At 51.3% G+C, this 18955-nt stretch overlaps 1 long non-coding RNA gene across 1 annotated transcript; it reads right to left on the reverse strand.

The window, feature by feature from the left end:
• Window positions 1–14699: 14699 nt before the first annotated feature.
• On the reverse strand, window positions 14700–18943 carry LOC123623926. The gene is made up of 2 exons (XR_006730040.1): window positions 18669–18943; window positions 14700–14787 (listed from the first exon to the last, which is right to left on the reverse strand). It is a non-coding gene; the product is annotated as an uncharacterized LOC123623926 (long non-coding RNA).
• Window positions 18944–18955: the final 12 nt, after the last annotated feature.

Genomic DNA, 18955 nt, shown 5'->3' on the forward strand with positions numbered 1-18955 from the left:
AGACCAGGGCTGAGGGTTACACAATTCCCAACCCAGCGATGCAGCAGACACAGAGCAAGAAAAACAGAGACCAGGGCTGAGGGTTACTCAATTCCTGACCCAGTGATACGTGCCCTGACTCAGCAGCCTGGATGTTGGCAAACCGGGAATAAATAAACACTGACAGTGAGTGAAGTAGTGCCAGCTAGACAAGAAAGAGGAGCCAAAAGCATAGCTTTGTTTCTAACCCAACCTAACAGCTGGATTCCAGGACTTCTTACTGGGAGCTCAACGCTGGTCTCGAACTCCTAAGCTCAAACGATCCGCCTGCCTCGGCCTCCCAGAGTGGTAGGATTACAGGCGTGAGCCACCGCGCCCGGCCCTTCTGGCATGCATTTTCAGTTAACTTTTAACATAGTGAGGCAGGAGCCCTACTTCACTCTTCTGCATGTGGATATCTAGTTGTGACAACACTATCTGTGAAGAGACTATTCTTTTCCCATTGAAAGGTCTTGGCACCATTATTACAAATCAGTTGATTATAAATGTGGGAATTTATTTCCGGACTCTCAATTAGATTCCATTGATGTATATTTTTATCCTGTGTCACTATCACGTTGTTTTGATTACAGTAGCTTTGTAGTAATTTTGAATTGGGAAATGAGTCTTCTAACTTTTTTTTTCTTTTTCAAGGTGGGCAGCCTATTCTGGGCCCCCTGCATTTCTTTATGAATTTGAGGATCAGGTTGCCAATTTCTACAAATAGGGTAGCTGGGTTTTGGATAGGAATTACAGTGAATCTGTAGCTCAATTCAGGTTTGTAGTTCCATTTTAATATTAAATCTTATAATCCAAGAATGTATGATGTCTTCCTAGAAGACATTAGATGGTTAAATGTTCTGGAAGAACAGATTTGTTTGCTAAAAAGATCACTTGATAGTGTCCAAGCCATTCTTTTTTTTTTTTTTTCCCCACCACCATCGCCACCCTGTTCTTTGTGTGATAAGAATAAAATAAAATACTGCTGTCTCGGCTGGGCACGGTGGCTCACACCTGTAATCCTAGCCCTCTGGGAGGCTGAGGCGGGTGGATCGCTCGAGGTCAGGAATTTGAGACCAGCCTGAGCAAGACCCCGTCTCTACTAAAAATGGAAAGAAATTATCTGGCCAACTAAAATATATATAGAAAAAATTAGCCAGGCATGGTGGTGCATGCCTGTAGTCCCAGCTACTCAGGAGGCTGAGGCAGTAGGATCGCTTAAGCCCAGGAGTTTGAGGTTGCTATGAGCTAGGCTGATGCCACGGCACTCACTCTAGCCCAGGCAACAAAGTGAGACTCTGTCACAAAAAAAAAAAAAAATACTGCTGTTTCTATTTAAATGTTATTGCCAAGAAAGTATTGTTACCTAACCCACCGGGGACATAACTTAGTCATGATTATCATGTCCAAGAAAGTTGCATCCTCCTGTCTTTGGTCTTCAACATTCTCTTGCTGTCCTAATATTCACCCTAAGATCACGTCTCTGTGATCACCTGTCTCCCCCAGTAAGAAGTCCTGGAATCCAGCTGTTAGGTTGGGTTAGAAACAAAGTCACGCTTTTGGCTCCTCTTCTTGTCTAGTTGGCACTACTTTACTTGCTATCAGCGTTTGTTTATTCCTGGTTTGCCAACGCCCAAGCTGCTAAGTCAGGGCACACATCACTGGGCTGGGAATTGAGTAACCCTCAGCCCTGGTCTCTGTTTCTCTTGCTCTATGTCTGCCGCACCTTTATCCTCCAACCTCCTCTGCCCAGAGCCTCCACTTCTGAGAGGAGGAGAACCACACTATTCTTGCCAGTAATTTCTGGTCAAATGCAACTTCTTATGGGTGTGACTTCGAGAATTTTCTATCCTTTAAAAACTATGGTGGTCCTGCCAACAACGTGTGTTAGTAGCGTAGTCTCTCACAACATATATCCCTGAGAATGTAAGTCCCCAATTGAATTCATGCAGTGGGAATTAGGTTAATGAGGAAGCAAGAGTATTTAATGGCTGCAGAGGAATTTTGGTGAAATCTCTGAGGCCATAATGTGCAGGTGTTCCCTATCTTACCGTTTACTCCCAATTGTCCTTGCTTATGTCTCTCTGGGGAGTGGGAGTGGGAACCTCTCCTTCCACACGTCAGAGAGTGAAAGTCACCTGGACCAGTGAACAACATGGCTACTTCTGAGACATGTCCCCAAGACAAGGGACAGCCATCACCCCAGCATTCACAGGGGATAGATCCCCTGCATAAGTCTACTATCTAATTGAAATTCCCCATTGAAATTCAAATGTGGGATTACTGTAGTATCTTGGTTACCTCTGTATTGTATACACTGGATAGTTTCCTTTAGCGTATTTTTTCTTTCTTTTCTTTTCTTTTTTTTTTTAGAGATGAAGTCTCCCTCTGTTGCCCAGGCTGGAGTGTAGTGGCATGATCATAGCTCACTGCAACCTTGAACTCCTAGGCTCAAGCTATCCTCCTGCCTCAGCCTCCCAAGCAGCTGGGTCTACAGGTGCACACAACCACACCAGGCTAATTTTTATTTTCATTTTTTATGAACATGAGGCCTCACTATGTTGTTCAGGCTGGTCTCAAATTCCTGGGTTCAAATGATCCTCCAACCTCAGCCTCCTAAAGTGCTAGGATTACAAGTGTGAACCACCATACCTTGCCCATTAGTTTTTTTTTTTTTAATTTAAAGTTTTCCAGTTGTTACGGGTCATTTCTGGGGTCCCAGCATGGAGCCAGCACATGCAGCCCTGCCAGAGAGTTGGTCAGCAACTCCTCATTCTTTGCACTGAAGCTCCTTCCTTCTACTCTGTATTGTTTGGGTGAGTGGCTTCTTTTTGCTGCAGTTCTTGCTGCCGCTGCAGAGCATTTTAGGCAGGAAGGCATCTGGTCTGACCGTCCACGTATTGGCACCTGCACTCCTGTTGCAGGTAGCAGGGACCCTCCTGCAAGCATGAAGTGTGCAGGTGGAGCAAAGAGCCCTGGACCCCACCCAGTCAGACATGGGAGGATGGGTCCTCAGGCCCTGAGGATGTTATAGCAAGTGTTATAGCGAGTGGTCCCGAGGCCAAACCGAGCGGCACACAGAGTTGGAGAATCAAGGTTTATTCGCCAGCAGGCTCAGAGGGGGCCTCGCCACCAAATTTTGAGCCCCATCTACCCAATTTTTTTCATTTTTATTAAGTTGGGGTGATCCAAGGGGAGGGGTCTCAGGTGACTAATGCCCACCAGGTAATAGGTTAAGTTAGTGTCTGCACCAGGTAATAGGTTTAGTGTCTGCACCAGGTAATAGGTTTAGTGTTATGTTGATGTGCCAGATGTTAGGTTAGCAATATGTTAACGTGCCAGGTGTTAGGTTAGTATTATGTTAATGTGGGTCTTCCGTGAGAGGTGGGGGTCTCAGATGGCTGTTGTGCTAAGTAATAGATGGGGGTTTTCTTATTCCCCCCTTTGATGCCCTTATATGTCTATTATAGGGCATCGTTTCCCAGTGGATGTAGTAAGTCCAACAAGCTGGTTTGCCCCTTGGGGCTATACAGGTTCGAGTATCACCTGTAATGGTGCCAGTCTAATAATTTTTTCCTCCACTGTGGCACACCTGAGTCTCACAATAACATGTCTTTGACATGTAGGTGCTGACTAAGAAATCTCCCACGGTCCAGAAGTCTCAAGTAAGTTAGTGGAGGGAATCCAAGTCCTAGCATAACAAGTCTCAGGGCAAAGTTTTTCTGCCATAGTTGTTAGGGCGAGTGCCCCAACCAGGAGGAAGGTAGAGACTGAAGTAGGAGCAGATATCTTACAATAAGCCAATGTATCACAGTTAGAGATGCCCTCTGCAGTACAGTCCAATCGTCCGGAGCTACCGAGAAGAGTCCAATCCCCAGTAAAGTCACTACAACCCCAGTGAGGGTCAGGGCCAGTGGTCCCATTTACTCCTGTTCAGTCCCGGGTGTGGCTGTCCTCACTGGCAGACGGTTAAACTGGATCTTCAGTGGGTTCCGCTGGTCCTGATGTGCAGTCCAGAGATCAGTTTCGTTGTCTGGTTCGGCCTTTTTCACCCAGGAGTGGTGGATCCATGGAGTGATACCTGCAACTTTAACAGCAGTGGGAGTAACTAGTATCACAGTATGGAGACGCTTCCAGGTGGGCTCTAGGGGTATTTTTTTCCAGTCCTTTACCCAGACTAGATCTCCAGGTTGGTGGGGGTGGACAGGGAGACCCAGGGCGATAGGGTCTTTTTCTAGGATGGTGTGATGGATATGGCACATAGTTTTGGCTAAGGTTTGGAGGCGTGTGTTTATATTTAATTTCCCTAGTTGTCTGATGTCTCCCCTAATCGCTTGATGAGTGGGAGAGGTCTACCGAACAGGATTTCAAAGGGTGAATATTCTGTGGGCCTCGGTGTGCACCTGACTCTGAACAGGGCTAGGCTTAGTACGTCTACCCAGGGTAATTGTGTTTCCTGACATAGCTTTGCTAGAGTGGTCTTGAGGGTCCGGTTTATGTGCTCTATTTTCTCTGAGCTCTGTGGCCTGTAGGCTGTATGTAGTTTCTGTTTGATTCCTAGTGCCTTGGTGAGGCTTTGCATGACCTCTGCAGTGAAGCCTGGTCCGTTGTCTCTGCCAAATGAGAGTGGTAGACCTTACCGGAGGATGATTTTTCTCAACAGAAACTTTGTTGCATACCTAGCCTTTACGGTCTGGGTAGGGACTGTCTTGACCCAGCCTGAAAAGGTGCATGTCACTACCAGCAGGTATTTATAGCCCCGACATGGTTTTACTTCTGTGAAATCAACTTCCACCATCTTCGAACGGAGAGGTTCTGGTGTATTGAATTCATGGGGCGGGTCTCGGCCTGACTGCTGCATTGTTTTTAGCGCAGGTCTGGCAGCGGGCGCTGACTGCTGCCGCAATGGATGGAAGTTTGGCGACGTAGTAGTACCAAGCGAGTAGCTGCATGAGGGCTGTTTTCCCCAAGTGAGTCAGATTGTGATATCGGGAGACAATAGAGTATGCTAATTGACTGGGGATAAAGATGTTATGGTTTCGTAGGTGCCACCACCCATCTGCAACCTTTTTGGCCTGCTCCTGCTCTGCCCACTGGTTCTCTTCTGGAGTATATTTTGGTTTTTCAGGCCACTCGGGTGCCAACAAGATTTGGCATTGGGTCGCAGTGTTGTTCTCTGAACGTTCTCGGGTGGCTGCATTTTTGGCTGTTCGGTCTGCCAGGCGATTGCTGGTGGCAATTGGATCTGTGTCCTTTTGGTGCCCTTGACAGTGGATGACCGCAATTTCTTTTGGCTCCCAAACTGCCTCCAGCAGTTGGAGAATTTCATCCCTATATTTGATCTCCTTTTCACCTGCAGTCAGCAGTCCCCTCTCTCTGTATATTGCCCCGTGGATATGTATTGTGGCAAAGGCATATTTAGAGTCTGTGTATATGTTTGCCTTCTTATCCCAGGCATGCCTGAGGGCTTGGATGAGGGCCCATAGATCCACCCTTTGTGCTGACCACTCTTGGGGCAACGGGGCTGACATGATGACCTCATCCACTGTGGTGACAGCGAAGCCTGCCAGTCATTTCCCATTTTGGATAAAACTACTGCCATCCGTGTAGAGTTCTAAGTCTGGTGCTGGTAGAGGACTATCTTTCAGATCTCGCCAGCTGGCATAGACCTCCTCTACCGCCTCAGTGCAGTCATGGTCCGGGGGCCCTGGCTCACTGGGTAGGAGGGTGGCAGGATTCAGGGTCCGCACAGTCTCCAGGGTGACCCATGGATTTTTACACAGCAGTCCTTGGTACTGCGCTAACCGGTTGCTTGAGAGCCACTGGATGCCCTGAGGTGTTCATTAGAGATATCACTGTATGAGGGACTCGCACATGGAGGTTTTGTCCCAGTGTGAGTTTGTCTGCTTCCTTGACTAGCAGGACGGTGGCCGCTAGTGCGTAGAGGCAAGGTGGCCACCCTGCCGCTACTGGATCCAATTGTTTTGACAAGTAAGCCACTGGTCTCTGCCAGGGGCCCACAGTTTGAGTCAAAACCCCCAGAGCCACTTGTTTCTTCTCGTGTACAAACAGGTTAAAGTCTTTGGTGAGGTCCAGTAGCCCTAGTGCAGGAGCTCTTTTCTGTAAGTCTTTTATTTCCTGGAAAGCCCTTTCCTGACTCTTGGCCCATTCCAATTCTTTGTTTTCAGGCCCGAGTAGGGCCTCGTACAGAGGCTTCGCCTTTAAGGAGAAACCTGGGATCCAGATGCGGCAGAATCCAGCTGCGCCGAGGAATTCCCTGAGTTGTCTCTGTCCAGTCGGCCTGGGAATTGTACACATGGTGTGCTTACACTCATGTCCCAGTGTCCGGCGCCCCTCAGTGATGTGGAAACCGAGGTACTTCACCTGTTGACTACAGATCTGTGCCTTTTTCCAGGAGACTTTGTATCCTTTGTCAGTGAGCAGTTGGAGCAGGCACCGGGTTCTCCGTCAATAGTCTTCCCTGGTTGGGCTCGTTATAAGGAGGTCATCAACGTACTGTAGAAGTGTGCAGCGGGTTTCTTCTCTCAGAAAGGAGATGAGGTCAGTGGCGAGAGCCTCCCTGAATAGAGTTGGTGAATTTTTAAACCCTTGTGATAGTTGCATCCAGGAGAGCTGGGTTTTCTGTCCAGTCTGAGGATCCTCCCACTCAAAGGTGAACAGGGGCTGACTCTTTGGAGTGAGCCGCATGCAGAAGAAAGCATCCTTTAAATCCAGGCAGGAGAACCAGGCAGCATCAGGAGGAATGAGGCCTAGGAGGGTGTATGGCTTCGGTACCACTGGGTGGAGAGTCACTGTGGCCTCATTAATCTATCGCAGGTCTTGGATGGGCCGGTATCCACCTCTGTTGGGCGTTTTGACTGGCAGGAGGGGAGTGTTCCATGGGGGTTGGCACTCCACCAAAATTCCCTCCTGCTTAAGCCTATCGATGTGTTCCTGAATTCCCTCTCGAGCCTCCTTGGGGATGGGGTACTGTCGCCTCCTGGTCGGTTGGGCGCTCGGTTTCATCTCGATCACCAGGGGTGCATGTTGGTGTGCAAGACTGGGAGGGTTGTCCTCTGCCCATACCAACGGAAAGTCCTGTCGGAAGTCAGATGCGTTCTGTTCCTCTTTGGCCTCATCGTATAGTTTCTACTCTGATTCCCAAGTCAGGGTGACCACCAGAGAGTCTCTGGAGCACCGAGCGTGTGGCTTGCAGTCCCTTCCGGGTGCAAGGTGATTTGGGCTTCCAGTTTGCTCAGGAGATCTCGACCCCAGACGGGCACGGGGTAGTCTGGTATGTATAGGAATTCATGTCTTATCTGGTGGCCCCCCATCTGGCATATTCGGGATTGGCAGAAGGGTCGAGCTACTCGATTTCCAGTGGCTCCCACAATGGTGGTTTTCCGCTTTGTAAGTGGAGCCACGGGGGTTGTTACCACCAAATGTTCTGCCCCTGTGTCCACCATGAACGTTATTGGTTGGCCCCCCACTTCCATTATGACTGTAGGTTTCTGGGGGCCAAGAGTCAGGGAACCTGGTCAGTCCTATTCTGAGTCAACCCCAGTGAGACCGATGAGGTCCTGGGTCTCCAGCTCCTGCTGGAAGCCCCTGGGCAGGTTCCTGTTTGGCGGTGGGTGGTTTCTTTTGTTGGACATTCATGCTTCCAGTGACCAAACTCTTTGCAATAGGCGCACTGGCGAGGCTTCAGGGTCCCTCATCTCCTGGGTCCTCCTTCCCGTAGTGGGCCAGGTTTCTTGGCTGGGTCAGGTCTTCCGAGGGCAGTGGCCAGGAGAGCAGCTTTCTGTTTCATTTTCTGGTCCTTCTCCCTCTGGGTGGTCCGGTCTTGATTAACGTAGACCTTCTGGGCCACTTCCATCAGCTGCGTGATGTTCATTCCTGCAAACCCGCCAAGTTTCTGGAGTTTCCGTCGGATGTCAGTATAGGACTGCCCAACAAATGCTGCATTCACTATCTGCTGATTTTCAGCTGCCTCTGGGTCGAAGGGTGTGTAGACTCGGTAGGCCTCACAAAGGCGCTCATAGAATTTGCTCGGTGATTCCTCCAGCTTCTGGGTGATCAGAGCGACTTTGTTCATGTTGGTTGGTTTTCTGGCTCCCTCCTGGACCCCGTGGAGGAGAGCTTCCCGATACCTTCCGAGTGCCTCTTGTCCACTCGGGGAGTTGAAATCCCAGTCCAGGTTGGTCTCGGGTGCTGCTCTCAGTGCCCACTGCTCCATGTCCAAGGTCCCTGCTGGAGTCTGGTCCTGGAGTCACCTCCGAGTCCCAGCTACAATCTGGCGTCGTTCTTCCGTGTTAAAAAGGGTCAGAAAGAGATGGCGGCAGTCTTCCCAAGTGGGACGGTGGGTCTGAAAGATGGATTCTAGGAGGTAAATGAGGGCCTGAGGTTTTTTGGAGTAAGGCGGGGTGTGGTGCTTCAAGTTCAGAAGGTCAGTGGTGGAGAAGGGCTGGTAGTACAGGCCTGGCTGTCCTGGCTGAATGGACCCATCGTCTGTAACCTGCATCGGACCTCACACCTCATGCAGGGGCATCTGGAGGGCTGAAGTTGGGGCCTGAGCTGACTGTAGCCGGCGGGTGATGGGAGTGTTGCACCTGGTTGGTCTGGAACTGGCGGCGGGGAGACTGACGGTGGCGGGGTGTCTGGTGGATTTGGGGGCACTTCAGGAGGTGTCACAGTAGGGTTGTAGGGTGGCGGTGGTGGCTCCTCTTCAGGAGCTTCCTGAAGGAGGGGTTTGTACAGTTTGGAGTCTCTGGTCCTTTGGGCCACAAAAATCCTTCTCTGTCCATTATTAGCACAGAACCAGACCCAAGGCGGCAGGGTCTGAGCAATCTCTAGCCATGAATCTATTTAAGGGAATTGGTCGGGGTGGCCGGGAGTCCCAGTCACAACTTTCCAAACTGCTCACATGGTGGGGAGGTCTAGGGTTCCTGTCGCAGGCCAGTCAACCCTGAATGTGGGCCACTCGTGTTCACAGAGGGCCCTAAGTCTGCTGGGACTCTGTGTGACACCGTAATCTCCCGTGAAACCCTTCTTAAAGTTCTTTATCATGCATTTAAGGACTGTAGGTTTAGATTCTACACTACCCATCCTAGACCCTTGAACGGTGTCGCAGCTTAACAAAGGGGGGGGGGTTCTCTCAGGTGTCCGCATGGCTGCGTCCCTGGTGGGAACTTAGGCACGTCTTGGTTAAGGTGTGCCCGTGTAAACCCCGGGACTGGTCGCTCCTGTTAGGAGAGTGAATCACCGTTATGCCGTACGCCGCCGCCACAGAACCGCAGGTTAGGACTCACTCAGGTTCCGTAGCCATAGCCGTGGAACCACAAACAGGCACTCTTCACTCACTCACTCAGACAGGCAGAGGTTACACATTCCCGCCCTGGGAATTCCCTGCACTCAGGAGGTGATCAAGCTTTTCTTTCGTCGTCTGACGGGCCTGACTCGGACGAGTCCCGGGACCTTACCTGGTCCAGTGTCTCCAGACCTGATTTGACTTGTCCTTCTCTCTGGCGTGTCCGGGCGAGTTCGGGACCCCGCGGCCGGCTGGAGCTCCCGAGGAGCGAAGATATTCCGCAAAAAGGTGGTTGGGGCTGGTACGCTTCTGTCACTGAGGTCTCGCCGGTCGCTGCACCGGTCCCCGAACTGGTGGCTTCAAGGGGCCAGCGCAGTCGGTTTTCCCAGTCAGGGAACCAAAATGTTACAGCAAGTGTTACCACCAGTGGTCCCGAGGACAAACCGAGTGGCACACGGAGAGTCGGAGAATCAAGGTTTATTCGCCAACGGGCTCAGAGGGGGTCTCGCCACCAAATTCTGAGCCCCATTTACCCAATTTTTTTTTCATTTTTATTAAGTTGGAGTGATCCAAGGGGAGGGGTCTCAGGTGACTAATGCCCACCAGGTAATAGGTTAAGTTAGTGTCTGCACCAGGTAATAGGTTTAGTGTCTGCACAAGGTAATAGGTTTAGTGTTATGTTGATGTGCCAGATGTTAGGTTAGTAATACGTTAATGTGCCAGGTGTTAGGTTAATATTATGTTAATGTGGGTCTTCCGTGAGAGGTGGGGGTCTCAGGTGACTGTTGTGCTAAGTAATAGATGGAGGTTTTTCTTATCAGGGAGGCTCAGCTGCACCCCCTGAGTGACACCCTGCACACCTGCCATTTTTCCTGACACTTGAAATACCGCCAGATTCCTACCTATCACTTGGGAGAGGCTCCTTGAAGCCAGAGGAAAACAACACACCCACATAACCAGGATGAGTCAGCCTCTTTTGGACTGGTACAGAGCCAGAAACCAAGCAAGGTTCTCTTGTTTTTCACACGCTAGAAGTGTTTTTCACACACTCCAGTGCCACCTTGGAGATGTGTGACAGTCCTACCTGTGGCCAGTCCAGGGATGCCTGGGATCAGGGCCCTATCATCCTTTCTGGAGGGGCTGGGCCCAAGACTTAGGGAGGTTGCTGGTCTGAGAGTTGGGGTGTCTAGGTCTAGTCCAGACCGTGTCTGTGACCTGCAGTTGGTCCTTACCCCAGGGTCTTTCCTACAGAGAAGGAATTAGGGTGAGAAAATGCAAACAGTGAGGGTTGAGTATACTCCTATTGCCCATGAGACCGTGTGTGTCCCCTGGCCCTGGAAGGAGACAGACAACCACTGAGGACATGGCAGTGACCAATGCAGCCCTGGTTCCTGTCTTCACAGGGCTCTAGGTCCAGTAGAGGTGGCTGACTGGCCCCCAGACAGTGACAACCCCGAGTGGGCAGCTCTGGGATGGGGGATGCAGAGGCACACTAGAGCCAATATCAGAATTCCCAAAGCCTCTGGGGAGGCTTGGTCCAGGGTGAAGCAAGTGCAAAATGGGGCAGGTGGCTTTTGCTATTTTTTTGGCCAGGATATGGGGCTGGGTGAGGGCCCTAAATGTGGGCTGAGGTCTGAGTGGTTTGGGCTTCCTTCTGCTGCAAAGAGAGGGAGCAAGGGGTGTATCCCACTGTGCAGTGGGAATAACTTGGGAGGGGCTCCAAACTGTCAGAGTCCAACATCCAAAATCAAATTTTCCTCTTATACACAGAGATGAGCAGCTACTAAAACATGACTTATTTGACCCTTTGAGAAAATGTGGAGAAAAGATTCCAAGCCAGGGCTGCTGACCCCAAGGCTCTCTACAGAGTCCTGCACTAGCTCCCGTTGCCCTCCCACCGTCCCAGCCTGTGAGACTCCCCTGCCCTGCAGGCTCAGGCTGTCACCAAAAATTTGGTACTTGTTCCTGAGGCTGAATCAATGAGAATGAGGGATGAGGACAAGTGGTTTGAGAAAAAGGAAAGAAGTTTATTAATTTGCCAGCAAATGATGAGGGCGGCAGACTAGCATCTCAAAAGACCAGCATCCTGCCTTTAAGCAGAGAAACAGGGCATTTTAAAGGGGGCTTTCAGCAGTTGGGCTTGGGTCTGCATGACCAGCGTTGTGTGTCGTGGCTTCAGGCGTTTGTTGTTTAACTGTAATTGGTGGTTTCAGTGGACCTCACCTCCATTGACAAAGATCTTGCGACTATTCTGTTCAGCCCTTTCCTGTGGTTTAAGATACTTGAAAACAAACAGCAAAGAATATTTTTCTGCTCCTTTAATTACTGACCTTGGGAAGCAATGCAAGTTTTAATTCCGAAAAAGGGTGAGGATGTTTTTAAAGAGACTATTTGTAAAACATTTCATTGCCCTTTATCAGAACTTTACTTCTGTTACAATGGGCCTCTCCCTCCTCAGCCATGCCAACCTGAACCCTGCCCCAGAGAAGGTGCTTTAACCTTTTTTGGCAGAGGCAACGATCTGGGTGAGCCTCTCTAGCAGCACCTAGGATTGAGGCTGTGAGAATTGAACTCATTTTTTTGGGAGACAGAGTAGCTAAGTCACAGGTTTTTAGGAAGGAACAGGTGAGCCCCTGCCCAGAGCCTTTGCCCTTCCAGAGGCACTTGGCTGTGACTCACTGGGAATAGCTTTTATGGCATCAACGTGCTCACATATGGTCCAGAAGAAAGTTTAGTAAACACCAGTGGGTAAGATTCTGTGCCCTGTGCAGTGCACGCTCTTCTAATTAGCTTGCTGTTGCATTTTAATTTTTCAAATACTGATGATGAGAAACAAATTGGTTTACAACCTGAAAGAGTGTCATGATCCACACTTTGGAGAATACTGCTTGACCCTGCAGCCATAGGAGAGGCCAGGAGAGCAGAGCGAGGGCTGCAGCTGGGGAGTGGCTGCCCCCCACCCACACACAAGACAGAGTGGGCCTTGGGACTCTGGTAACTGCATGATTAGTTGCCTCCTCCCTGGTCTCCTGCCTCCCTTCTCAAGCCTCCTCTCCACCTTCCACACAAAGAAGCACAAAGGGATTTGCCACAGGCACCGACCTGATCACACCTATCCCCTGTTCAGGATCATCTGCGGCCCCAGTGCCCCAAGGTGAAAGTCTGGTTCTCCTAAGGCTCACAGGTGACACGGTCCTGCCACCCCTGCAGCCCTCCACCCTCTCTGGGCTCAGCCTGACTGCAACAGCCAGTTATAGTTTGTCCTGCATGTAACTGGGCCCACTGGGCACTGTGCCTTCTCCACTGTCCTTGGTGACATCCCCTGTTTCCAGATTGACAGTGGCTGAGACCATTGTACCCTCCACTTTGCAGTGTTGTTGCTGAGCCATCACTGAACCTGTGGAAGGTGTCAGAGTCTGCATCCTGTCACTGTGTTCCCCACTTGGCCATGGGGGGCGGTGGCAGCTCCTCAGGTGGAGTTGAACCCATGCTGTCTGTAGGGTAGCTGACCACCGCTCCTTTCAGACTCATTAGTCCCCCTGTCTGTATTGAGCCTGATTGTGGATGTACTGCATCCATTCAGTGTCGCTGGTCTGAGTGAGAGCCCACTGTATGGACTGGGCCCCCAGTGGGTGCAGCTACGTTCCTGGTTATCTAGTGCAGAGTGGCAAAAAGAATGCCTGGTGGAGAATATGTTTTATCTAATGTCTGAAAATTCCAATGAGGTGCTGGGCATCCTTTCCCGTAGTTGGCCAGGTTAAAGCTAACAGTTTCTCCCAGATGGGCTCTGGGACATGACATTGAGCTCCAGCCCAGGGGGACCCCAAAAAGGTCACCTGTTGAGCTGGTCCTGGGATTTTGTCAGAGTTCATTTCCCAGCCTACCTGTTATATACCTGAGACTGTCAATTCTAAGGCTTCTTGTGTCGTCTGCTCATCAAGGGCCACCATAAGGCTATCAGCTACACAATGAATGCATAGGACTTCCTTGGGCAAGGGGACAGCAGCCAAGTCCCATCCAACTCATTGGTGGCTCATGGTGGAGTCACATAGCCCTGAGCCTATTGACACCCTGTGATGGCCCCATCCTCTGTGCTGAGGTGGCACTCAGACGGCTGGGATGATTCAACAAGTGTGGGGTAACAGGACAGACCACAAGACGCCTGATAAATATAAAAGGTTCCGGCGTGTAGACCTGGCACTCTGTGGCTGAGGCTGGTAGGATGAGCCCACACAGGCACTGCCACACGGGGGCATGAGCCAGTCTGCCCAGGCTGGGCCATTCCTTTAAGGACAGGAAAAGTTCTGTCCTCCCTCAGCAGCTGCCCAAGACGGCCAAGACCATACATGTCCTTTCCAGGATTTTGCCCACAGGGGTCTCTGAGATCATGAATTTCCCTTTTTGTGAAGCTCATTTTCCCTTTAGGTAAAATGATGCTTTGCTTTGACTGCCTGTCATCTGGGCAGTGACAGACTGTATTACTCCCCTTGGTTCTCTCTCAAATGCCTCAGGGTCTGTCTCAGGACCTCTTCCTTGTCCCCTCTCCGGGGCCCCAGGGTCCATCTGGGAATCCACTTTCTGAGCTCTCCACCCTGGGGATGGGTGACCAAGTCGTGCCCAACAACCACAGGATCGTGTGCCATGCTCCCTGTCTGCAACATTCCTTTCTCTCTGCCTCCATCCATGCAGACAGCTCCTTCACCTCCGTGCAGGGGTGACTTATGTCCCACTTGTCACCCTTCTGTCCCTATAAACATGCAAGTGCATGTCCAGCTCCTGCACCCCCAGGCTGCCCTGTCTGCCTTGGGCTGGGTCCTGGGGTTCTCTCCTTCCTGCTTCCCCTGTGCAAAAGAAGAAACCCAGTGTTTGTCCTCTCTACTCTCACACTCAACACAGAGCACTGCTGTGACCAGATGGCTGTGGTTCTCTTCCCCATCCACCAAGCAATTCTCCAGCAGGCACCAGCTGGGTGTCCCGTAATTCAATTCAATTTGGACACAATCTACCTCAAAATAGTGTCAGACCCAGCAGATAGAAGGCTCCCCACTTCAGATGCCAGTCACAAGTAGTAGGTTGTCACCTATACTTCTGACAGACCAGCTACGAACCAGCGTTTCCACGATACCCTGCTTAGATTTGATTAATTTGCTAGGATGACACAAAACTCAAAGAAACTCTTATTTACACTTACTGGTTTATTATAAAAGTTATTAGAAAGGAATGGATCAACAGACAGATGAAGACAAGGTATGGGGTAGGGGTTTGGAGCTTCCATGCCCTCTCAGGGCACAGTACCCTTCCAGCACCTCCAAGTATTCAATAAGCAGGAAGATCAAATCTTGTTGTTGAAGAGTTTTTATAGAGTTTGGTCTTTGGTGCTCCTGTCATTGAAACCACGAGGGGACTTCGGCCTCGGTCCAGGTGCTTGTTGCACAAAGATCCAATTATTGAGCCAATGAGGACTGCCAAGGAAGAAAGGAATGTTTAATACGAAAGATGACTTGTCGGGAGAACAAGAGAAGCTGCTTGAAATATTAAAGGAGATCATGGGCTTTTTAAGGAGGGGCCACATGCCTCAGGGCAGGTCAAGGAGGATGGCGAGTCTTGGCACCAGGAAGTCTGCTGTGGGAACTTCAGAATCTCAACTCCTTTGTCTTGCAGAAAATTCATTTCTTAGAAACAACTCAAAAGGTCAAGTAGTGAGTTAGGGGAGAAGATTATGAAAAACATATCGGGGGCATTGAAATTTATTTATGGAGCCAGTTAAGATGCCCCTCTTCCATTTAGTTCATTCCTTAATCTTGGGGAATTAGGACATCGATCTATCTGCCTGCCTCCTGCTGAAATGGGACAGAGTTGGAGTATAAGGAAGAGTGAAAATGTTGAGCCTGTAACTGAATTTTTTTTTTCTTTTCACACAGTCTCACTGTCACCTGGGCTAAAGTGTGGTGCTGTCATCATAGCTCACTGCAACCTCAAACTCCTGTGCTCAAGCGATCCTCCTGCCTTAGTCTCCCGAGTAGCTGGGACGCACCATCACACCAGGCTTATTTTTCTATTTTTTTGTAGAGACAGGGTCTCACTCTTGCTCACACTGGAAAATGTTTAGTACCTATTCTTGAGTTGTTGTGCCTGGAGCAAACGACTGGCAGAGACTCCTCCTATCAGCCAGCAGAGCAGGGGTTCCCAGAAGTCAAATGGAAATAACACCCCAAAGCTGCCAGGAGGAAAAGTCATTCTATTTTCTCTGTGGAAAAGGGCAAGCTAGTGGGGAAACTCCCCAGAGCATGAAATGCCAACCTTTGTCTTGTTTTCACATTCCAGGAGCCCAGATAAACCAACCCCACTCAGAGGCCCTGGAAACATCCAACCTGGGTCTCATCCAGGGGTGGTTAGGAACAGGGCCCGCCTGCCCTTCCCAGAAGGGTGGGGCCACAGTGTTTGGATGCCCTTGGCCTGAAGGTCAGGAGACCTGGGTGCTAGTCCAGTGTGTGTAACTGACCAGTAGCAGGACCTCGGCCATTGTCTGGCTTGGACCCAGAAAGTGGGGTGAGAGAATTAAACAAATGGCTATTTGAGGCCAGGATCTTATACTTACTGTCCAGAAGCCCAGAATCTTCTCTAGATAAGAGTAGGTGCCAAATCATTAACACCTGAGGACAAGTTTCAATCCAGACAGCCCTGGTTCTGCCTCACAGAGCTGGGGTCCCTTGCAGAAGTGGGACCCGTTGCCCAGCTTGAGCAGAAGAGAGTGGGTGACCCCTCAGGGCTGGAGGTGGGATTGGACAGCATTATGTGCAAAGGCATTTTGATGCCTTGAGAAACAGCAAGGACAGGATTTGAACCCAGGGCTGTCTTACCCCAAAGCCTCATCAATGTCCAGTCAGGGGATCTTAGTGGCCAGGGAGCCCTGGACTGGCCCCCACTGCCCTCCCACCATCCGAGCCGCCCTGTGCAGCCATGATCTCCCTCTGTTTCCTGGGGCCTCGGCCTGACCCAGCCACCCTGAGAGACCCAGCTCAGGCCAAGGAGGGCCAGCTGGGCTCCTCACTCTTCACAGGTGCCAACCCCAGCCCAGCCCCGAGAAATGTGCTTTTCTCTAACCTTGGCTCACACCCAGGCCAAGCCTCATGAACTGTTCTTGGTACAAAGAGCAAGACCTAGGGCAGGTCCCCCCTCCAGCCTCCCAGAAAATGTCTTGAACCAAGGACATGATACCACGTCTCTTTTTTGAAGACATGAGAGGTCAGATATGTCGGTGGTTCTTAGGGAAGGAGGAAGTGAGCCTGGTGCCTGCTCTCCTCGCAAGTGTACTAATTAGTTGGCTGTGACACTTGGCACAGTGACAAAAAGTGTGATAAAAAATCTCCCTCCCACAGCATTCTGGTCTGTGCACATACCGTTCAATTTTCTAATCCAACCTTTTTCACTTGACAAAATAATGTGGTTTTATGCCCACAGAATTGGTTTTCCATGTTACTAGAAAGTCCAAACCTGTGTCCTGGAAAACACTGCTGTACCCCCAGCTGGAAGGCAGGGACAGAAGAGCAGATGGAGCAGTGGTGTCGGGAGGGGCTGCCCGACCCCGCCCCCGGCAGGAGGGCGCCCAGCACTGTGGTGCTCGTGGCGCGGTCACTGCTGCTGCAGCAGCCTCTCTCCTGCTCTGCTGTCCCCAGGGTCAAGCCTCTGTCCACTCTCCCCATGAAGACATGCCAGATTGTCACACACAAACCTGACCTCATCTGTCCCCTGCTATGGCCAGTCATGGTGCCCAGTGTGCCCAGGATAAAGTCCAGCATCCTCTCAAGTCTCACAAGATGACCCCAGCCCTGCTGCCCACTCCTGCCCCTCTCCCTGCCCTGCCCTCTGCTCCTGGGGACTCCACATTAGTTGTAACAGTCGCAGTTCTTGTTCAACCTCAAAATCTCCTGTCCAGTGTCATCGTCCCTGACTCCCAGGTTGCGTCAGGGCATCCCCGGGCCTCCCCACCCTGGGCTTCCCCATCCCAGCGCTGAGTCTCTGAGTCCTTGCATTCTGAGGCTGGGTCTGTGTCCCTCGCTGCTGCGAAGGGGCCTGCTGCTATGTCACAGCTGTGTCCTTAGCTCAGCCTCATCCAGCAGACAGCAGGGCACACAGGTGTCCTCAGTGAATGCTTATTGCCAGGCCTTTAAATGTGTGGTCTCTATTCGTCCTCCAGACAGGGGATCAGGTGGGCTGGCCTGTCTGCCTTCCTAGGCAAGGAAACTGAGGCTCAGAGAGGCAAAGTCGCCTCCCCAGGGTCACCCAACAGTATATGACACAGGCCCCAGGAAGGCAGGTCAGCGTAAGGAGCAGGACTTCTCTGCTGTTGGCTCTACAGGGTGGTCTCGTGTGGTGCAGGGAGTGTGGCGAGATGCAGGAGAGGCCAATGGCATCCCCTGTGCCTGGTGATGTGTCTCACTGGCAGGGCACAGGGGAGTTCCTGCAATCATACTGCATGCTTTGTGTAATCTCTCGGGGTGGAGAACCCAGGGAGTGGGCACCAGCACCTTCTTCCACATCCACCTCCCAGAGCTGGGTGGTGACCACACCCTTGCCCCTGTGTGGGTGACAACAGAGCTGGCACCATGGACAGCCTCATAGCTGACCCAGGACGACCCTTAACTGAATCCCAGCGCCTGCTGGGTCGGGACACAGATGTGGCTCCCATGTCACAGCAGGGCCACCTACAGCTCCTGCTGTGTGGGGCATGTACACTGGTTCTAGTGGGGAAGGGCAGCGGGTCATGAGCAGCCTGAGCCCTGTGCCTGGGCTGGAGTCAGGGGGCCTGGGGAGCGGGTGTGGGAGGCTCCCTAGGGAGGCAGAGACTGTGCAAAGGCAGGAGGGGTGTACAGGCACCCCGTCCCTATAATGTGACTGCTCACCTCTCTTGGCCCTAGAGTGAACAACTGGTCCATGCCAGGTGGGGCCTGTGAGCTCCTGGGCTGACGGATTCCTGCAGGAGCTGGGGTTCGCCTCCCAGTCCTTACTCACACTGTGACCACACGACTGATCCGAAATGGCTCCTGTCCTTCTGTCCCCACACCCTGACCCTAAGGCTGCTCTTCTCAGGGAAAACCACACACTCATCCCTTTCAAAAAGCAGGTTAGGCAAAATACCTTTGAGAATCTCAACAGGGCTGTGGAATTTCTCCCAGAAAACTTCACAGACATATGACAATGACATTGAGCTCAGTAACCAAAACTAAGCTGTTTTACTTTCCCATTCTCCTTCTCTCTCTCATTCTCTGTCTCTGCCTCTCCCTGTGTCTCTCTCTGTCTCCTTATCCCATGCTCCGTGTCTAACCTTCACGAAGACACTGACCTTGAATATCCCACTGAGCAGGACAGCACCAGTGTCTGGGACGAGGCCTGGGCATCTGAGGTCCCACGCCGACTTGTGCTCCTGAGTGAGGGGCCACACGTGAGGAGACGCAGGGACGTAGAGGAGCCCTAGGGGAGGCTGAGCCACGGCCTTTCCCACCTTTCCAGAAACATGAAACTGAGCTGAGCGAGGGGCACAGTGTCTGCCACCTGAGCGCCAGGAGCCGCAGGTGGGTGACCAGTGACCCCCTCTGGGCCTGGGCTGGGGACGTGAGGTCGGGGAGCACA

The sequence above is a fragment of the Lemur catta genome, chromosome 19, assembly GCF_020740605.2.
Source record: "Lemur catta isolate mLemCat1 chromosome 19, mLemCat1.pri, whole genome shotgun sequence".
Lineage (NCBI taxonomy): Eukaryota > Metazoa > Chordata > Mammalia > Primates > Lemuridae > Lemur > Lemur catta.